Genomic DNA, 17,201 nt, shown 5'->3' on the forward strand with positions numbered 1-17,201 from the left:
CTGTATTTCGAATTCAGCACAAACAATAAAATACATTTAATCTTAATCCTGCTCTATATGTGAACATGATGGAGCAAAACGATCATTAAAACAAGTTATTTGAAAAGGCTCACGGCTTTCACCTGTCCCAGCTGCGTCACTAACTGGAACAGAAAATGGCAATGAACTACTCACTCTAATGCTACGGTAACATCGGTGAAATCGATCCCAGTCCGATCAATAACACTACATTCTTTACAATGATATACCATCGGTCGGTTTGGAGTTATTTGGGTGGGTGTGACTGTGACACAACTTATGAATTCATCACATTGACCAATGATGATGATGATGGTGGTGGTGGTGGTGGAGTCTAGTACCCATGGCAACAACGAATGGATCGCATCTCTGTGAGGGCAACAAGTGAGTGGGTACAGTATACAGGGGTTAATCAAGGTCAGGGATGCTAGATGCCTCACATCTGTAATCCATCATTCTCCTCTCTCACTCTGTGACAGGAGCAGTGAACTTGAAAACCAAGAAATTTCAAGAAAGAAGAGGCATTTAGAAAGTTAGATATAACAGTAATACCCGGAAGACTCGAAAGCATTGGCTAAATGCATATTACTCAATAATTCAATGTACATGACATTCAAATTTCTATCTTGATAATAACGATGGTGATAACGATGCAATGTGTATTCGCCTTCGTGTTTGAATTTGCCCTTAATTCCTGTAATATCTGTAAAATGCAATCAAAGAAGACAAACAAGTGAACGTCACGAATGCGCAAAGATATCAAAAGCCACTTATGATATTAAATCAGATTCATTATGCATGTTCTGTGAGATACAAAACAATCCTCACCAAACAGGCAAACGTGAAAAATAATCATCAAAGGAAAAAAAATATATTCGCAAAGTAAATTAACTTTGTACGTTTATTTATTATATTTTTTTATTCTTTGAGATAATGTTATTCTGCTATTTTTTTAAAGACTTTTTTATACACAAAATAATAATTTTCCTTGTAGCAGTGTAAAGCATTATTTACAATTATATAAAGACGATACGAGTTCCTGGTCCAAGTTTTATTCCATTTTTGGAGCAGAAAGATTTGAAATATTCAACATTTCATAATAAAATACGAAAAAGTAAAGAATTTGCATTCATTCCATGAAGACACAAATGTCAAAATCTCGTAATAAAGACAAATGTTGCAAAAATTTTAATTTTCTTTGACATTTTGATTGACTTGTTTCCTTTTCATTTATTTTTATTGTCTTTCAATCTATTACACTCATTTGGGGGGCAATAGGGGTGAACTTTCCCTATTTTTCGAGGACAGAAGGATAATCGTACTTATTTCAGTACAGACCATTCTGCAGCCAACTTTTATACTACCCGATGACTGTTTGCCAACTTTTCTTGTTTTCTCCCTCACCATTCCATCACCATCAAAGGCAATATCATTATCACCATGGCTACCGTGGAGTAGAAAAACGGGGCCATATTAACCTCATTTAAATTGATGTTTACTGGTCAACAAATTTGATTGGTTATAAAGCGGTGCACCTTGGGCAATCAACACATTACCGAAGTAACGAAATTTTACAGGTCTCTCTATTGAACTATGTCTTCTTTATTACAATGGATGTAATCTTTCTGAGATAGGAACTTGATACCATGATAAACGTCTAGGTTTTAATGAAAAGAAGGAATTTTTCATGTATAATTCATAATAAAAGCATGAAAAAGTTTAAAGACAAAGCTAACGAAAGTACACTGTTAGAAAATTTATCCTTGAAAAAGAAGTTCTTGTAACAATTTCGATAACACCTGTAATCCGCATAATGTTAGCTCACATTTTATTGTCTAAAGTTTACAAGAAATTGGTAGTACATTTGGTGAATTGAACCTTAAAGGGGAATGAAACCTTTGGAACAAATAGGCTTTTGTAGAAACAGAAAAATCAAAGAATAAGAATAAAGAAAGTTTGAGAAAAATCGGACAAATAGTGAGAAAGTTATGAGCATTTGAATATTGCAATCACTAATGCTATATGGAGATCCTCCTATTGGCAATGCGACAAGGATGTGTGATGTCACTGATGAACAACTTTCCCTTTGGCGGACTATAAAATACCCTCAAAATGTCTCTTTTTGCTTTTTCTTATGATGATACAAACTCTTTATCCATGATGTATTCTTAAAAAATATGTATTACATGCCCTCATGTAGAAAGAACACATGATCTATGGATAGATGTGATAAAAGAGGCAATTCAAGTGAAATATATACTAAAGTAATGGGGAGAGTTGTTCACAAGTGACATCACACATCTTTGTCGCATTGCCAATTTGCTATCTCCATAGCATGAGTGATTGCAATATTCAGATGCTCATAACTTTCTAATTATTTGTCCGATTTTTCTCAAACTTTCGTTGATCTGTTTCTTTGACTTTTCTGTTTTCACACAAGCTATCTTGTTCCAATGGTTTCATTCTCCTTTAAAAATTTCCTCAATAAATTACCCCTTCTATTAATCAGACCTGTTAAATTGTAGAAAATTTCATGTTATAAGAAATTGCAGAATGATTCTAATGCTTTCTGCAAAATCTTATGTTTTTCTGTAAAATCCGGGTTATTTAACATCGTATTTGTACATACAGAGTTGAATTCAAGAGTGATTTCATATACAGGCAATACTACATATTAAAGCAGCGGTCTAGGCCTATAAAAAATACAAAAATCACATACAGTATACCATCTCCAAAGCATTGAGTATTTTGTATTTGGTAGCGCATTATTACGGGAAAACTCTAAATCTTTCACTTTCAAGAGCATAACATGTCTTAAAAACTATGTATGGACTCGATGGAAAACATGTTAAAAATGACACATTCCGTACGATTAAACATTTTACATTTTTCAGTTTTTATTTCATTAGATTGTTTTCTTCCGCCTTCATACCATTCGTACAATAATTTTTCATAACATATCAAGCATAATGTTGATTCGGCCTACTTTTTTTGCCAGAATCATAGACAAAGTGTCGTACAAACATTAGTAATTGCATGACCAAAATAATATATTAACAAATTATTACAACATTCACGATGAGCAGGAGGAGGATCCTGACCTGTCAAAATTCTTTCCCTTCAAGATATGAACCCCCCTGCCCCTCCCTCCTGCTACACCAGAAAAGGGAAGAAATGCTGACGTATATAGTAGGTATAATAAAGATGGTTTCAATAACATGTATGGTGTGAAAGCCATATCCTCCAATATCATGATCAGATTTAGGAGGAGATAGGTATCAACTTGAACTTTTTTGACAACATTACGAGGCAGCCAATATCAAATCATCGCCTGGGTACAATGCACTATAGGGGCTAGCCTCCAGCGCCAAAATTTAATTTGGGCTTCAACAATTTCGGGGTTGCATGTCAAAGCAGAGATAATCATATATTTGGTTGAGAGGCAGAAAGGCATAAGTTTTGGGGTCATTGGAGTGGGTATAGGCTGTTCTAAATATTTCAAAACGAAATTTTGCACTCAGTCAAATTTCAAAGAAGATAAGGAAATAATGAGATGGGGAGGTGTTATAAACCACAAGTGGCATCGAACTTCGTTCGTTAAGAGATGCGTTCCACACTACTACAATGTTATACACATATAATAAATAATTATAAGTCAATTTGAATGAACACAGATAAAATGAATCTAGTAATACATTATTCAAACGAATTAATCAAATAAAAAATTTATTTTATCTTAAAACATTGTAATATTATAAGATAACAAATACGTGAGCAAATAATTATTTATTTCCTTATAGTTTCACTTCTTTTATTGCCTGATATGTCAAAGAAAACTCTCCCTTGGTAAAGAAATGAAAATAAAATACATCAAATTTTGGGCTGAGGAATGACTTTTTAATTTTGATCTAAGATGTTCACTCTTTTTAAATTTTGTAATCATTTGATCAAACCATATTTTTCTGTCATTGTTTACATATTGTAAATTATACTTTTCTTCACACTTGTTTATTTGTAATTAATGTATTAATCTATCGTGGTGACCCCCTTTCATAAGCATCGCTTCTCCGGGGTCTCGCAACCATCTATTTTTTTAATACTTTGTTAATACTGTATATTGTACTGTTTTTATCCTTTTGATGGTTGAATAAATAAATGAATAAAATTGAATTAAAATTCAAAATACTGCACTTATCGAACCGATCTTTTGTTCTGTTTGTTAAACACTACTTGATGCATCTTATAACATACTGAACACGACAGGGATATATAGCAATGCATGATTCTATAATATATACTGCATACAAACTTTAATGACGAATAAATAGGTCTTTAATTTTTTTTATTATATGGTCAATGTGAAGGATTTCGTTTTCAATTATAAAAAGCATAAAAGGTGCATAAAGCACACGCACTCTTAAAAAAAATCTCCTTACTCCTCCTAACCCCCCCCCCCCCGGACCTGCACTAGTAATCTTATATATTGTAACGTGTAAAATAAATGGTATTTGAGGTATGAAACCTGACAAATTTCCTGTAATTAGTGTGATAAACTTTTTTTTTCCTTTTCAAAAATAGACCTGTTCAGTTAAATTGTAGAAAAGTCATGCTATAACAATACATAATGATTAATTTTTATGTAATTTTTTTTTGCCATAAAATCTTCGTTTTTTCCTAACAGTGCACTACCTCAGTCAAAACTTCATCATTGAGTTGAAAACAATTGCACACGACATTGACAAACTCTTAAGCTGATGAGGAGGAAGAAAAGAGCTGAGCTGGAGAAGAGACAAAGAGAGACAAGATTTTCTATATACATCCTACCCCAAGCTCCTCTGCAGGTCAAGAAGGATATCGAATCTAGGATAAGTCGTTTGATTACAAACGAATACCCGATTCCATTCAATGGAGGAGGCGGCCATGACGGTATCGGGTGTCCCGATGGCCAAGGGCCAAGTAAGAGTCTTTGGTAATAAACGTGATTAATCCGAAGCGTGAGTATTTTGAGTTAGAGATAGAATTCAGCATGCGACAGGAGCGAATAAAGCAACAGAGTAATCCAATTGACAAACAATAAAAAACGGAAGTTTAGCTTATTATATACAAGGGTTTAAAAACATTTTGATAGTTTAAAATATAAATTTGGTCAGGCAACAACAAAGAAGAAACTAGTAGGTTGTAATTATTCAAATTCATTGTGAGCTAAATCTTGACTTTGGACGAAATTTCAGTTAATTAATCCACATTATAGATTTTAAAAATTATGATGAATCTTGAATTACTGGCATGATGACTGATGAAGACACAAACTAGCAAACCAACAAATACATATCTTAACATACTTATGAGAATGAAGGTTGAAACATGAAAAACATTCTACTGCACATAATATTTTGCCAAGATGTTCACTGCATATAAAAACATTAATAAAACAGGTTGAATTATCAATTGTTTCCTTTTTCAACTTGAATTAGAGATTACGGACGAATCAATCTGTTTCTCACAATTCTTTGGTCAAAACTGAAGAGTTTTATTTTCAATTATAAAAAGCAAGAATTCATAAAACGCAGATAGTACAAGAACTGAAAACGATTGCTTACAACACATTGACAAATTTCTTAATTACGAAGACCGAGGAAAGAGGGGCACCCCCAACAAAAAGTCCCCCGCGAGCGGAAAAAATGACAATTTTTCATTAAAATCTAATTTGTGATGATTTTACACATATTCAGGACCATGTATCATAGGTCAACATTTTCCTTTCATTTTCTCCTTCTTTTCTCAATTAATTTTCATCGGGGAGGAACATCGGGGGGGGGGGGGGGAGGTTCATGGCCCCCGAGCCCCCCACCTATACGCCAGTGATTAGGAGTAGGAACTGCAAAATGTTTTACGACTACGAATGTGAAATCTCACCAAAGAACAGGCGCGGATCCAGGAGGGGGCCGAGCCGGCCCCGGCCCCCCTATTTTTTGACAACCTGCAGAAAAAAGTGTACTCTTTACCTTGATAGAAACTACAAAAAACAGAAAGAAAGGTAAGAAAGAGGTATTTTACCCATGATGGGTAATTTACAGCCTCGTAACGACCGGCCCGACCCCGAAAGGATACCCAAAAAAGGTGAGGGGAAGAATTGGAAAATAGACTTTATATAAAAATTTTCGCTCGCGCTTCGCGCTCGCATTGCCTGTGTAATGAATCCCATTCAAGAGGGTTAAATGACACTAATATATAACCAATATATATACAATATATCCAGTTCTGATATCAATTTGCACACAATTTTTTAGCTCGCACATCAAGCTTTCATTATTTTGTTTGATTTACACAAATTGTTAATGTGTATCAAAATGTTCAGCTCGCGCTGCGCGCTCGCATTGTTTGATTTGTGAGAAACCTATGCTCTTTGGAAATTCTTACCAAAATTTGTCAAAATGCTCCTTTATCATGTCAGTATATCAAAAAATTAAGCTCATGCTTCGTGCTCGCATTTAATTGTTTGAGACACACAGCTTGTTTATTTAAATAAAAACGCGCTTAGACTGTTCATTTTTTCAGGTCGGAATATCAGAAATTTTGAACTCGCGCTTCGCACTCTCATTATTTAATTGGTGATACTTGTATCCTCTTCATTAATCACTAAAAACAGTCCTAATTGAGTCACTTTTCACGTTACTATATCATAAAATTTCGGCTCGCGCTTCGGCGCTCGCATTGTTTAGTCGGATACTTATCTTTGTTCATGATTATAAAAACTGCTCTGAATCTTCAGTTCTAAGGACATAAAATATCAAAGATTTTTAGCTCGCGCTTCGCGCTCGCATTATATATTAAGACCACATGAGATACCTTATATTGTTTATAGCAATAAATACTAACATATACTTAAAACTTCAGTCTTTAGTTAGGACTACCCCCTGAAAAACCAACAAAAAAAGCCAGATTGTAGCGGCCAATCAAAAAAATGTTGATCAAAATATTTTTCCCCCCCCCCTATTGGCGAAAGCTGGATCCGCCCCTGAAGAAGGTCTGCTATCTGTGTTAAGAGCATTTGAAGTTGACCAAAACTCCTGGAAAAAGTGCCTTTTTGCAGGTTTAAATCCTGAAGATTTCATGAAATCATTGAGCTTTAATTAATATGTTAATAGTTACCTCCTACATATCCATTCTCCTCTCTCATTTTGACCTTCTTGATAGAACTTGTCATTGATCGCTAGAAACAATAATCTTCATTATCATTATTTCAATATCAATTTAACATAATATTGGCTCTTAAATTATATACAAAGCACTTGTATAACTCCTAAGTGTAACTGCAGTGAACAGATCGAACCAAGAATAACTCTACTTATTTTGTACACACTTATTTCATTTGAGAACAAATTTGAATATGATTTTCTTCTCAAAATGGTCCGCCTAATAAAAATCTCAAACTACACTCTAAAATATTGGTTAAAAATGCTCCATGAGGGTAATTATGTCTCTAACCAACATTGGAAATTTCATTTGGGAATTTTTATTTATCCAATGTGATAAACATTTTGCACATTCTAAAGTAATTGCTGCTTATTATTATTAACCTTAATATACTGGACATGCGCTTCCCGCATTGGATAAAATACTGCCCTAACATTGGTTGGACACAGTCATAATTACCCTCGTGCTGGTTAAAATTTTATCCAATATTGTTTACAGTGTAATTAGGTAATATCCATTAGCTATATTTTGTTCCCCTTGATCCATAATGAATAATGCATGGCAATGACAAAAGACGAAGGTTATTTCAGCAAATGAAAGGATACTCCGTGGGAGAGATTTATTAGTTGCAGAGGGCATTTTATCAACTGGAAGTAAATTATCTAGGTGGCAGGCTCTAATCTAATTTGAATCTTTAATTGACCCAAATATCTGTAGGCATATCTTTATTTAATGTTCAATAACAATATAGCTGTGAGCTTAAACGACTAAAATAACTACTTTCATCCCCTTTGCCAATCCACATATACACACGTCACTACATAGCAAAAACTGTGGTGTTAACCGGTGTACATAGAGGACCACACCAGTTATTTTACACCGGTGTTAAATTGGTGGTGTTAGTTTTACACCTATAGGTGTTATTACAACACCTTCGGTTCTTACATTTACACTCTTTGGTGTTGTGTTTAATCTCTAAGGTGTAATTCTAACACATCAGGATGTGGTCCTCTATTAACACCAATTGGTGTCAGTTTTAACACCGCAGTTTTTACAGTGTAGCATCATTATTCATAATATGAAAGACAATGGTATTGGGAAAAAACATATTGAAATAATACTGGGATTATTGATCCAAAAAGTACGTGCATAGGCCTGGATGTATGTTCATATAAGAACACTATGCAATAAACATTATGTAATAAGATATTCTTATATTCCTGGATTCGCCAGGCTAGGGAGTCTGATCACCCCATCATCTCCCTTTAAAATAGTCTGAAAGATGAACCAATGGTTGAAATAGTTTGTCTAACAAGTCTTTATCAAATTGAAAGAAAAACTAGAATATGTGGGATACTGAAAAAGGACGGTACAAAGATAATCATACATTAATAAAAAAGAAAGAATAATAAGGAAACTAATACATTACAACGAAAAGGGGGAAGGGTAAATAATGGGAACATTGCATTAGATTAATCCACAGAATACACCTAAAAAGGTTGTTCACTAAATAGTGCAAGATGACATCCATTATGTATATGTTTCGACAAAATAATGCACAACCATCTCCAGTACTTTGCTAGGTGAATTTCACACTATTTCTAGACCCATGATGATCATGATGATGGAATTGTGAGTCTGACCTGCTCCTTTAAACACCCCTAGACCTGCTACCAAAGGCAAGATACAGGCAGGCATATGAATTTTAAGAATGTTTTACCAGTTCAAGTACAGGCATGGCCGTTCAGTTTACTGTTTAGTCCATGCAATGGGCTTACCAGGCCCCAGACCATCCATCAATGAGACCACATGTATACTGTGTGTATGGAAGGTCAATACTGTTGATGAAGTTTATGTACCAAGCTCAAAGTACAAGTACATATCTCGTGCTCTAGCCTGGCTATGCAGGCATTTATCGTTTATATTGCATGTCCAGATATTATAACTGCCGATTCGTTTTTGCCAACTCGTCCACTCATTACATGGTTTACTTTCATTTAGTCTAATGCCATTCCGTCCATCAACATTTCGAATTTGGTCCTATAACATTCTGTCCATCAACAAGCATTTGGTCCAATAATTACTTCGTCTATATATCACCAGTTCGTCTATGACCATTTCGTCCATTTATTAGTTGGTCTAGTATCCATTTTCTTTTCATTCATTTCGTCCAATTAACACTTATCCATTTAGACCAAATGGTTTATGGACTATATGGCTATTGGCCAACTGGTTACTAGACGAAATAATGAGTGGACGAAATGGCAACTATATACCATGTGGATAGAGGACGATGGTAGGCCAAATGATAGGAGACGAATTGGTAGTTAGACGAGATGGCATTAGACCAACTGGCAATAAGCCAGTATACGTATAGATATGAGACAATTAAGTGGTCAACTTAACCTTACCGACCGTAAGTTTACAAATTCATCTCTACACTTGTTACTGGGACTTGGTATATGCCACAATTCTTGTGGGTAAATGTTCATTTTCAATAGACTGGACATTTCCTATCGAATACGACTAGGGTGCATTTGTTGCAAGAAAACATTTACAATCAACTTCAAATTTCAGGTGAACATTTACAATTTAACTTAACGCAAGTGAATTTATGCTTGCAAGAAGCAGTCCATCAATTAATTGCAAACTGCAATTAAAATGTAAGCCATTTAATTGAGTTTGGACATGAAATTGACTTGCGATCAATTGCAAATTTCTTCCGACACTCCATAAGAATTTCATTATGATATAGTTTGTGTAACAATTTCTAATCAGAATGAAATGCATAGTGGGAAAGTAAAAGAGAGAACAAATGAGAAAGTAGAAAATTGATATAGAATGAAAATAGAAACAAATGGAAAGCAAAGAAAGAGGTTTAAAAAAAGAAGATAAAAAAGGGCCAGAGAGAATGAACATAGAATTCGTGAAAAGGGCAACTCGAATTTCTGATAATCAAGAGATATAGACCTAGATTAAACCATTTCCTACGTAAGTAAAACATTTAGCAGAGGGTTATTTCCCTTTGGTTGAAAGCAATGGTAATTATTTTCTTAAAAGTCAGGTAAATATTCTAAGCTAAAGATTCTTAAAAACATTTTGTGTCATGCCTATAAATAGATGACAATACTTAAAGCAACTGTTTTGAATATAATGTGTGCCCTTTACATTCTGTTCGAAAGATAAACACCAAATCTAGATCTAAATGATGGATTAATAAATGGATGGACAGTAGATTTTGTGTGTCAAAAACTTTGTTTTTATGTTTCTGCAATATATTAATCAAAATTAATTTCTTTCGATTATGAAATGTTTTATTCTTCCGGGAAATATGAATGAAGTTTGACTTGTCTCCAAAACTTAACGTTTTCAAACTTCTGATAGATTAATTATATGGTGAAAAAAATCTAATAGATTCACATTCCTTTATTTTAATGGAAAATAACAAAACATCCTTCACTATTCATAAATTGAATCCACCTGTCCACCTAAAATTATATCTGCTAAAAATCTTAAACTGAGAGGAATATTTAAGTGGTACAAAAGAAAATAAGAACTTACCATATAGTTTTTCAGAAATCCACGCACAAAACAAAACTTTGTTGTCCATGAATATCCCTGCCCCGATCACTGCTAATCCTACTGTTGGCCTGCACTCGAATTAATGGTGATCTTGACCTGTACAGCGGGAAGACCAAGCGCTCTCAGCGGGCAGCGTGCCCCGTAAACACCAGGCAGGATAACGGGTCAGGATGTAACAAGTTAAATGTCTTGGCAGCACTCAAATCATTGATATTTCCTTTATCGAGTTAATTACCAATTCCCCTGATATTCCTCTGGATGTTATGAAGTCACACATCGCACAAGAAAGAAAGATATAATAACAAAATAGTTTCTTCCGAACTTTTGCAAGCTGTGCTCGATGCAAACGGTATCAACTTGTGAGGCAATATGAAAACACATTCATGCAATAGGAGCTTCGTCTTGCCAGTGACAAAATGCACTGCAGCTGTTCACTCGCAAATGTGGAAATGGAGTGTACCCATCCATCCTCGGCCCAGCCAGCCGAGCCCAGCTGATCAAGAGAGATGACTGAGATGTTGTTCCGAGGGGGGGGGGGGGGCCGATAGGAGGTAGGAAGGGCGTGCATTTCTCCCTTGTTTTTTTTCTTTTTTTTGGGGGGGGGGTAGAAATGGGAGTGGACGTTTCCCCTTTATGATTATCTTTAGAACTACGCAACATTACATTAAATTGTTGCTAGATCTATAAACAGATCAATATACACATTTCCTCTCTCATGGCATATCATGCTTGCGCAAAGTATTATGCAGGGACAAAAGCAAAAGGGGAAATATTTGAAAAGCCCTTTTTTCTGTATGACTCTTCGGATACATGGTCTTTATTCATTTTTATTTGATTTTATTAGTTATTTGTTTTTTTTTTGGGGGGGGGGCGATGACGAAAATCCAAAGTTGGTTAAGAAAAAGTCCAGATCAACTTGCTTGAGCAATAGGTCTCATGGTCAAAATAAAGTAATTCAAACAGTGTCAATTTCATGGACTCATAGGAAGAGCCATGCGAACTTTGATTTGTTTATAGTGCGACAGAAAATTAAACTGTTTTCCACTATACCATCTCATTTGGAATATTTTTTGTTCACTTTTCCGTTTCGTGTAATTTGGTTCATAATTACCTTAAGTCAATCATTAAACTAAAGTCGAGAAAATACAAGGGAGACAGGCCCGAATCCGGGGGAGAGGGGGGGGGGCATGCCTGGGGGAGGGGGGGGGCTTAGAACACAATGATAGTTGTATCGAAAGTGTATTTGTGGAAATCGTCAATAATAATTCTGGTATTATTGTTGGTTCAATCTATAGGCCCCCTGATCAGTCAATTGATGATTTTTTTGAGAGATGCTCAAATGTTTTAAGTATTGTAAATAATGAAAATAAAATAGTTTATTTATTAGGCGATTACAATATCAATTTATTAAATGTCGGTAAAGTGCAATATGTTGATAATTTCATTAATTTATTATTGTCACATCATATGTATCCATTGATTGACCATCCTACCAGAATCACGGATGACACAATCTCTTTACTTGATAATATAATTACCAATGATATACATGCAGACAAAGTTGAATCGGGAATACTAATAACTGACATCAGTGATCATTTACCTGTATACTCTATTAGCTGGAACGACATCAACACACAGCAAAATTTGGATAAACCGCTTCGAATAATCAATGACAATAGTATTAAGTGTTTTTTAAGATCTCTTCTAATGGTCAATTGGTCTTGCCACAATAATAATCCAAATGCAAATTACGTGCAATTTTTAGGTAAGTTTTTAAATGTATATAATTCATGTTTCCCCTTGGAATATTTGAAGAAAAGACCTAAAAAGAATAAACCATGGATTAATTTTGATATTCGAAAGTTGTCAAAGAAAAAATGTCGTTTATATCGACTTTATCCAAAAAATCCATCACCATATCGAAAAGAAGTGTACAGAAAATGTAGAAATAAAGTCAGTAATATGATTAAAGAAGCTAAAAAACATTATTTCTTGGAAAGTTTTGCAAATTCCAAAGGAAATATGAAAAAAACTTGGAATACTGTTAATTGTGCAATGGGTCGTGCAAATAAAAAGTGCAATATTGATTTTTTGAAATGTAATAATCAAGTATTATATGATACCTCTGATATTTGTAATGTATTCAATGAATATTTTATCAATATTGTAACTAAAATGAATTTTCCTGTTGATCAGGGTAATAATTTAAATTTGAATTTTTGTAGATATTTGGATAGAAATCCAAGGACTTGTTTTTTCAAACCAATCACTTGTACTGAGATAATTGATATTGTGTCAAACATAAAAAGTGATTGCAGTCCTGGGTATGATGATATAAGTATCAAGGTTATAAAAAAATCAATACATATTTTATGTCAACCCCTTTGTGCAATATTCAATCAATGTTTAGATCTCGGTATATTTCCCGATGAATTAAAGATTGCTCGTGTTGTTCCTGTATATAAAAATGGTCCAAGTGAAAACGTTTCAAATTACAGACCCATATCAGTCTTGCCAATTTTTTCTAAGATTTTAGAAAAGTGTATATATAATAGATTATTTGATTTTATTAACAAGTGCAATATATTATCTCTCCATCAATACGGTTTTCGTGCTGGTCATTCAACATCTTCGGCTCTTATTGATTTTGTCCATACTGTTACCAACGCACTTGATGATAAGAAATATTTGATAGCAATGTTTTTAGATTTGAAAAAGGCTTTCGATACAGTTGATCACGCTATTTTATTGAAAAAACTCGAATTGTATGGCATTAGAGGTAATGTACTTAAATTATTTAAAAGTTATCTATCTAACAGAAAACAATATGTTGAAATATCCAAATGCAAATCACATCTTCAGATTATCTCATGTGGGGTTCCTCAAGGTTCTATTTTAGGACCGCTGTTGTTTCTCCTCTTCATTAATGATCTTAGTAAAGTATCCAACTTGTTACATTGTATTATGTTTGCTGACGACACTAGTCTGTTTTTATCTCACACAAACTATCATGTTTTACACAATTTATTCAATTCTGAACTTGAATTAATATCTGAGTGGTTTTATGCAAACAGAATGATAATTAATCTTGCCAAAACCAATTATATGATATTTAGTAATTTATGTTTACCAGATAGTCTTTCAATTAGAATGTGCAATACAGATATTAAGTGTGTATCGTCAGTAAAATTTTTAGGAATAACAATAGATAATAAATTTACATGGAAAAATCATATTGATAATCTGTGCAATAAGCTTGCCAAAAATATAGGGATTATGTATAGATTAAGATCATTTCCCAATGAGATATTAAAACTGATGTATTATGCTATTATATATCCATACCTCAATTATGGTATTCTAGCCTGGGGAAGTGCAAGTAGCATTCACATTAATAGATTATATATTTTACAAAAACGTGCAATAAGAATTATGTCTCATGCTCCTTATCTTGCCCATACGAATCCTCTATTTGTCGAATTGAATGTATTAAAATTTTGTGATATTCATGCATTTCAAATTCTTATATTTATGTATTTATGTAACAATAACCTCTTGCCAGATTATATCAAAACATTTTTTAAGTTCAATAGTGATTTCCATGGATACAACACAAGAAATGCAAAGGATTTTCATCTACCTAAGCCAAGACTCTCATCTTTTAAAAACTCAATTTTATTTCAAGGACCACAACTATGGAATTCTGTTTCTGTAGATATCAGGCAATCAGTTTCATTAAATGTTTTTAAGTCAAAATCAAGGCAAATTATTTTAAATAGTTATTCATAAAGTTTGTTTGTATAAATTTAATTTAGGCATATTAGGCAACCCCCCCCCCCTTTTTATGTTGTAGTTTAGTGATTTTTTTTTTTCTTTGTTATTAAAGTCTTCGATTATTATGTTATAGGGTCAGCTAATCACAAGGCTCGTTCCTTTCTTGCTGTCCCTCTCATCATCAATCCAATGTTTATTTCTATTTGTTGTTGTTTTTCTATTTTGTTAATACGATGCTTTGTATATGTTGTGTTTTTGTATGGATTTTTATGAGAAAATAAATTGAAATTGAAATTGAATTGAATTGAAAGTGCCCGTCATCCTGTTCCGGGGATTATTTGGGGGTTTTGTTTTTCTCCATGCACTTTGGGTAGATTCTTGATCCGCTTCTGAAGCGAGAGATTCATGTGGAGCGTTGTGGCCCAGTGGATCAGTCTTCGGACTTTGAAACAGAGGGTCGTGGGTTCGAATCCCAGCCATGGCGTAATTTCCTTCAGCAAGAAACTGATCCACAATGTGTTGCACTCAACCCAAGTGAGGTAAATGGGTACAGGTAGGAAGTTATTCCTCAAGAAGCTGTGTGCGCTATGAACGCCTAGCTTAGCTGGGTAATATAGGAGTGCCTTGAGCACCTAACAAGGTGGATATGTGCGCAATATAAATACCCTATATTATATATATATTATTATTATTATTCAGGTTATTCAGCACAGTCATATTACAAAAGTAAACGTGTGCACTTATGGGCCTTTTTTTCATCGCACGAAATTCATACAGGCATCGCGCTATTAAAAAAATAACGCAAACTTGAACACCGTCATAGAATTCTGATTATTATCGGATTCGTTAATGATATAGCCTTGCTCGATTGATTTACTTGATCATTTCCAGTTTGCTCACTTGTGCAAAACGCTCCGGGAAGTTAGCCAAACATGGACATTGAGGGCGCGTACGTGATTTTCTATACAGATTCCACATTGATTATTCTTGATATGCATGCAGCACGGTTCGTTACGGTTTCAATAATTTTTGAGATCATTAAATAATTATTTTACTTGATTGGTTTTATCTATACTGGTCAAGAACTTGGGTGAAGATATACGGTTTGATGTAAAAATGGCAGAGGTAAAATGGCAGAATTAAAAATGCAGAAGAAAAAATCGGAAAGGTAAAAATGGCAGAGGCAAAAATGGGAGGGGTATAAATGGCAGAATCAAAAATTGGAGAAGTGAAAATGGGAGGGGTATAAATGGCGGAATTAAAAATGGCAGAGGTAAAATTTGTATAGCGACCAATCAAGAACATTAATCGTTTCAAGAGGAACAAAAAATGTTGAATCCATCGTGGACCTACTTTGAACCCATGTACAGGGACCAGTAAAAAATATGGAAGTGAAAGGCCGTTTGTATTTATGTTTTCACCATTGAAAGGCATTCAGTGGCCGGTTGCAAAAAGAGTTGCAGTCAATCTAATCATGCGCAACATCGCGCATTTGGGACTTGCAATTGATTTTTTGACTTGCGTTTAAACGCAACTCTTTCTGCAACGGACCCCTGAACCCCCAACACGGTCCAGAAGAAGACATTACAGTGAATCGGTATTTTGTTGTGCGCGAGAGAGCGCAGCGACCAAGCAAGAAGATTTGCTGTTTTCACAAGTGAAACGTGGTATTTTTAACCTTAAATCTGATACGGTTATGATGATCCACAACATTTGTATTGCACCATATTTCTAATAAAAACATGCACTGGCACAAGCTCAACCAAATAATATTTACGCATACAATATAAGAAGCTGCAGTGAAAAGAAAAACACAACCCGAATAAATATCAATCAGGAGTTTATTATGACAGTCATTTCTTTAACTTTAAAAGGCATGCAATTATAAATGGAAGACACATTACTTTGGTCTTTACATCATCATTTCTTATGAGTTTGAAACTTCTGGAACTTGGAATGCAAAAATATGTAATGATCAAACACAGAGCGGATTTTAAGATTTTATTGATTATTATCAATCCGTCATTCAATCCTATACACATTTTATACAATCTAAGTTTTGTGTAAAGTGCCTCGGATATTCACGTATGCACACAGCAAAAACTGTGGTGTTAACCGGCGTACATAGAGGACCACATCAGTTATTTTACACCGGTGTTAAATTAGTGGTGTTAGTTTTACACCTATAGGTGTTATTACAACACCTTTTGTTGCTACATTTACGCTCTTTGATGTTATGTTTAATCTTTAGGGTGTAATTTTAACACCTTAGGGTGTGGTCCTCTATAAAAACGGATTGGCGTCAGTTTAACACCGCAGCTTTTACAGTGCAAGACCTCTTGGTATGCAGGGCCAGGGGGGAAACTCGATAGGAAATGTATAAAATTCATATTTACATTCTGACAACGTAAACTTAGGAATATCATCTCCCCATTAGATTTTTAGAACATTTTCACAAAATTAAGTAAAACAAAACTCTATATCAAGTTTATGTCACAACTCTAATCTTAAAGTGATTGGTTAACATTGGTTTGACTTTTTAAAAATCTGAGCTAGAAGGTCACACTTGTCACCTGTGTCTGTGATATGTTACAAAAATGAAGCCCAGAAAAAATTGCGTTCGAAAA

At 34.3% G+C, this 17,201-nt stretch overlaps 1 protein-coding gene across 1 annotated transcript in view; it reads right to left on the minus strand.

Moving 5' to 3' along the window:
- Nucleotides 1–11,244, minus strand: part of LOC121407055 — a 29,976-nt gene extending 18,732 nt beyond the window's left edge. The window contains exon 1 of the mRNA XM_041597970.1: nt 10,777–11,244. The gene's annotated coding sequence lies outside the window, so the exon portion shown is untranslated. The remainder of the gene's footprint in view (nt 1–10,776) is intronic.
- Nucleotides 11,245–17,201: the final 5,957 nt, after the last annotated feature.

The sequence above is a fragment of the Lytechinus variegatus genome, chromosome 2, assembly GCF_018143015.1.
Source record: "Lytechinus variegatus isolate NC3 chromosome 2, Lvar_3.0, whole genome shotgun sequence".
Taxonomy (NCBI): domain Eukaryota; kingdom Metazoa; phylum Echinodermata; class Echinoidea; order Temnopleuroida; family Toxopneustidae; genus Lytechinus; species Lytechinus variegatus.